The sequence below is a fragment of the Mytilus edulis genome, chromosome 1, assembly GCF_963676685.1.
Source record: "Mytilus edulis chromosome 1, xbMytEdul2.2, whole genome shotgun sequence".
Taxonomy (NCBI): Eukaryota; Metazoa; Mollusca; class Bivalvia; order Mytilida; family Mytilidae; genus Mytilus; species Mytilus edulis.
Window position 1 is genome coordinate 48,626,912 of NC_092344.1, and position 5,905 is coordinate 48,632,816.

Consider the following 5,905-nt stretch of genomic DNA (forward strand, 5'->3'; position numbering starts at 1 on the left):
TTCACTACGAGCTAATAATCAAAAGTAATTTTATGCATTGTATAAATTGGAAGAGGTAACTCCATATTTATTTTAATGATTTCCTTTCAAAGGTTTATTCTAGCTTATGCCACCAAAATGTGACAGAAAATGTGTTTTTATTGCACGAATGTTAGGAATAAAGATGAATAAAGATAGTAAGCATATCAGGAGCCTGTAATTCAGTGGTTGTCGTTTGTTTATATGTTACATATTTGTTTTCCGTTAATTTTTTTTACATAAATAAGGCCGTTGGTTTTCTCGTTTGAATTGTTTTACATTGTCTTATCGGGGCCTATTAATGACTGACTATGCGGTATGGGCTTTGCTCATTGTTGAAGGCCGTACGGTGACCTATAGTTTTTAATGTCTGTGTCATTTTGGTCTTTTGTGGATAGTTGTCTCATTAGCAATCATACCACATCTTCTTTTTTTATAATTTGTATATTTCTTCGTTGACTTGTTCGCTTTCGTCGTATTACACAATTTGCTAAGAATTAAAGAAAAGGGACAAGTTCTCTTTAATTTTTGATATGGTCATGTCATGTGCTCATGGCTCATGGCACAGATGTATTTCTTTTCGAAGATACAATAAAGTATCTAAAATACTAAAATTACGAGGTCCAATTTGTCAGCTGTCATCACGTAAAAACGACGAATCAAAGAATTCAACTTTATATATAACTAAGGGAGCTACCATTTGATTTTTATAGGGGGGCTAGGATGAAATTTGAAAAAAATAGGCAGGACAGGAGTTTTGAGTAAAAAAAAAGGCAAGATGAGACAATTGCAAAAAAAAAAAGTCAGGCCGACAATTTTGGGTAAAAAAAATCAGGATAAACTAAAAAAAAAAAGCAGGACCAAACAGAGTGAAAAAGAAAAAGGCAGGACAGAGATTACAGCTAAAAAAAATGCAGGACAAAATTTTTCATCCTAGCCCCCCATAAAAATCAAATGGTAGCTCCCCAATATAGTACAAAGGTGTAGATTAAAAATTACACCACTCCAGGCCCTTTTGTTTTCCACGTAACTAATATTGCCAATATAATTAAGAAGTTCCGGGTTGAGTCCGATACCGATACCAATAGTATATTCACCTGTTACCTATTACCTTATTTGTACGTTCCGCTAATTCTCTTAACACGGGTCAGCCATTTATCGTCCCTTTCCGACAAGAGGGACAAGCGGTCTGGTTTGGCTATTCGGGGATGCTTAGATAAGTAGCATTTATTTAGCTGTTGAGTATTTATATCGCTCCCTAGAACTGTCAAATTCAAATATTAATCAACACACTCAGTATTTTTACAGTTATAAACATAGATTGAACTTGGACCTTTATAACTAATATAGATAATTGTACATGTTTGATAACATTAATCTCTTCAGTTACGATTTACAAATTTGTACTATTTTCTCATTCGTGGCCTCAAACGCAAATATAGTATTGATGAATTAAAACTCAAACAAATATCTATGGGAAACAGCTCGCCTAGACGAGTGCAGCAAAGGTTTATTTTCTAATAATACAAGTGTGGACACAGATCAGTGTGGATAGTATATTTAAATGTTTGACATTGTTTTCTGGCATATAGAGTTATCTGTCACCCCCCCCCCCCCCCCAAATAGGTTACTATGTTGAAATGTGGTGCAGTGACAGCCAACCAGTACCAAACACTTAAAACAGCTGTGTCTTTTATCTAATATTTAGTTTTGATGTTCAAGACTGTTATGAAAGAGACACTAATCTACATCAGTTCATAGATTTTATTTAAATAAAAATTGCTATTCATATCAAATCTACATATTGGCAAACATACTATGACTGTTTTCTGGCATATAGAGTTATCTGTCCCCCCCCCCCAAATAGGTTACTATGTTGAAATGTGGTGCAGTGACAGCCAACCAGTACCAAACACTTAAAACAGCTGTGTCTTTTTAGTTTTGATGTTCAAGACTGTTATGAAAGAGACACTAATCTACATCAGTTCATAGATTTTATTTAAATAAAAATTTGCTATTCATATCAAATCTACATATTGGCAAACATACTATGACTGCTTCGTGTATATAGTATGTACATTCCTGTCATTAAATTTTGTGAATGCCCAACTTTCCATTCAGGAATTTCCTTTCAACATTTGGAATAACGTCTATTTGAATACATTAACAGTTGATCCTTTAAGGGAACACAGCTAGCTGAGTGGGTTCCAATAATGCAGAGATTTACGTAAAGAAACAGTAGATTGAAAATATTGCCAAAAGATTCCGATAATTCTTATTTCGGATAACAGGAAAAACTGAAAATAGGAAGAGGATCGATATCACATATATAGAACCATAATCATAATAATCATAATGATTTAAATGTATAAATGAAATGTAAGACTAGACAAAGTGATGCATTTCTGCAAGATGTGATTTTAATATGCAAGATGGTATCCGAGAACCTGCAAGAATGTTATATTTGTATGGTTCTATTTATGTTCCAATGAGGTGCTAATTTATTACTTGGGTTTATCCACATTAAACTGTAAATTTTTCAGGATCTTCCCAGCATTATTAGTTAAAGATTTTGTTTAAATGTCAGAAGTGTTTCTATGAAGCTATATTATGTTCTAATAATACAACTGTCCTCAATCACTTTGAAAGCACACTAAGACCGCTGCAGCATACATGTCTTACAAACATACATATATCTACCATGAAAAATAATGAAATAGAATCTTTTATATCACAAAACAATATTTACATAATGTTCTTTTAAGATCTGCAGAAAAAAGCGTAATGCGTTTACAATAATTATAAGCTTATACAAAACATGTTCACAAAGGGGGAACTTTGCTGCACTAAGACTGAGCTTCGAATGGTCAAGCTATGAAAATGTATTTTCAATGTTAACTTTTATCGTGCTAGCATACAAAGAACTTTTATTAAACTCTTAACTTTGTTATTGTGACTTATTGTTATGTTAAAATAATTTAAATATAATTATTGTAATTATGAACACATGTTCCAAATAAAACCCCAAAAAGGCACATGCTATCGATAGTTAATAAATACATCTATTTTTTGAATCGTGGCCTCAAACGCAAATAAAGTATTGATGAACAAAAACTCAAACACATATCTATGGGAAACAGCTCGCCTAAATGAGTGCAGCAAAGTTTCGAACAAAACAACGGATGGGCCAAAAGTGGACACATTGCTTTATATTAAACACCAAGATTTTTTGTAACTGGCAACCTTTCTTCCAAATTTTCATTAACATAGCCATCTTTTGCACGATCACTTTTCCATTTACCGTGTTTTTTGAAAATTCTATCTTCAATTAATGAATGGCTATTATTTATTTTGAATTTATTGAACCATAAAACTAATTTTTGACTCTTCACGTTGAATAATCCGCGAAGCGGATTATGTAAAATGTGAAGAGTCAAAAATTAATTTTATGGGTCAATAAATTCAAAATAAATTAATGCCATTCATTATAAATAAATTTCTATGAAAATAAGGCTCAAAGAACTTTTTATATTATTTATATTAACAATAACAACGTACGTACACACATGTTGGCGTATGAATACACAACGTCAGAGTGGGCGTGTCGCCATAAAAATTGACAACATTGAAAATAAAACTAATACTTTTAACTAATCAGCAGACAGTAAATACACCAAATTTATTTATTTTTTGATGCAGCTGCTCAATCTATGAAGACCAAATTTAGTCTTGTCTAAACCTAACTTGTGAAGAGTGGACAATAAAATGTCTCTGGCGGAAGAAAACGATATTCTTTCTGATTTACGAATTGAACAGATTAAAAAAAATTCTTTACTTTGCTAAAATGTTTTAAGGTCACCGTGATCAGCCAGTGGAACCTCAATTGGTATAGCATATCTTTTTAAAATCAAGAACAATATGTCTCTTACTTCATTGTGAAATGAATACTCGAAAAGATTATGAATACAATATTCAGCAGCATGGCTACAGCAGCATGTGGGATTTAGTTTAATTTAAATACGGTGCATATATATCTGCATTTAAAAAGCTTTGCATATTTCTGAATCATAAATGATATTATTAAGTTTTGTAAAACCACAACTGAAGAAGGGTTGCTATTTCTATATTTCGGGAAGTCCATATGTCGGGGTTTAGACTTTCATTCAATTGTAGTAGATGGGGAAAAAAATGTTCTTGATATATCTAGTCTATGACGCTGGGTACTACATAGTTGTTAATATTTCGGAACTCATAAGTTGAATTTGACCAATAAGCTTTCAATCGCAGAGATAATCAAGGGCAGTTTCGTTTTTTTAAGAATATAACACATTGATCTTTCTTGACTTTTTTCCTCTGTCAACTAGCAATTTCTAGCCTGTTTCTAAATATGTAGCTTCACGACTGGCATGGGTAAAATCTCTTTGTTCTTACTGTGCTATAATTTGGATAATGCACAGCAAAGGTGTGCATTAACTACCTCAGATATACTGCACAGTTCAAATCTATTTTTACCATTAGGGGCGGTTCCAGGATTTTGAAAGGGGCGTTTTTCTTTCAAATTAAAAAACAAATATCACCGAGTGTACATAGCGAGACTAATTAAAAGGGTGTGGTCACGTTTCTCCAACATTTGGTAATTAGACTAAAACAACATTAAGGATTATGGGGTCCTCTTAAGGACTGGATCTTGATATCTACCTGTAATTCACCTGTTCTTGATCAAAATATTGTTAAAAAGGTATATATTTTTTAAAGATATATATATTTTTTAATAGTCTCCCAAAATTGTAAAAGTCCATATAGTCTAACACAGCGATGTAATTTTTTATTTTATATAAAAAAAAATGTGCATCGTATGATAGACAATGAGACAACTCTCTATAAGAGACCAAATGAAACAGAAGTTAACAATTATACATAAAAAAGAAGATGTGGTATGATTGCCAATGAGACAACTATTCACAAGAGACCAAATGACACAGACATTAACAAATATAGATCACCGTACGGTCTTCAACAATGAGCAAAGTCATACCGCATAGTCAGCTTTAAAAGGACCCAAGAAAACAAATGTTTAACAATTCAAACGAGAAAACTAACGGCCTAATTTATGTACAATATAATGAATGAAAAACGAATATATTACACAGCAATGACAATCACCGAATTACAGACTCCAACACTCCTCCTTATTTTGAGACATTGGTGCAACAGAACAATAAAAGAACTGTACAAAAACATACAATAACTTTTGATGACTTTTTGCATAAATAAAACTTGGCTGTTTTGCATCGGTTTAGATTTTAACATCTACATGAAACACAAATACAAAAATATATCAAGTAATAGAATAAATTACTAAAATGAGGTACAGTCAGTGAACATTTCGATTTTTCATGTTACTTTTAATCCAAAAAAATCTTTTAAAAAAAATAATTTCGAGATTATATCTTCATAATTTTTTTTATGAAATTTTCAGTTTGATGAGAATTTTCCTTGTTTATTTAAGGATTTTTTTGTTGAATAACCTTTTTAATTTTGTAACTCAAATACGGCGGATGAAAATGTTTTGATATAAATATTTTTTAACAATATTCCTTTTTACAATATTTTAGTTAAGACCTGATATAGGTGAGTTACAGGTGATTATCACGATGCCAGTCCTTATGAGGACCCCTTAATCCCTTATGTTGTTTTAGTCTAATTATCAAATGTTGGAAAAACGTGACTTCATTAAGACACCGCATAGTCAGCTTTAAAAGGACCCGAGAAAACAAATGTTTAACAATTCAAACGAGAAAACTAACGGCCTAATTTATGTACAATATAATGAACGAAAAACGAATATATTACACAGCAATGACAATCACCGAATTACAGACTCCAA